The sequence below is a fragment of the Monopterus albus genome, unplaced genomic scaffold (genome assembly GCF_001952655.1).
Source record: "Monopterus albus unplaced genomic scaffold, M_albus_1.0 scaffold321.1, whole genome shotgun sequence".
NCBI lineage: Eukaryota > Metazoa > Chordata > Actinopteri > Synbranchiformes > Synbranchidae > Monopterus > Monopterus albus.
The window spans coordinates 172,823-173,243 of record NW_018128201.1 but is presented as its reverse complement, the minus strand read 5'-3'; positions in this window follow the sequence as shown (position 1 = coordinate 173,243).

Genomic DNA, 421 nt, shown 5'->3' with positions numbered 1-421 from the left:
CTACACAAGGCTGACAAATCAGCTCAGGCCCTGTAGAGAGACAACAATGAAAAGGTCAAAGTCTGGACAGCCAATAAGCATGATGTGATTATGTGTGCGTGTATGCACGTGAGAGGGAGGGGTGGTGAGCAGGGATGGCTGTAGACTTACAAATTAAATTTGGACAGGTGGGGTCAAAGTGCATCTCTCTAATTGGGCTGTTACATATGGAGCAGATGGCAATGATATTAATGAGACGATAGTAGAGCGTTTGCATGTGTGTGTGAGAGAGAAAGAACGGGAGACAAAGGGAGAGATGGTGTCAGGAAGGTGAGGTTTTGGTGAGGACAGATCAGAGGAACAGTTAAGCTGAAAGGTCCACACAGACAGCCACCATCTCCCAATCAGTGACCGCTGACCTCCAGTCCGAGCTTTTAAGCAC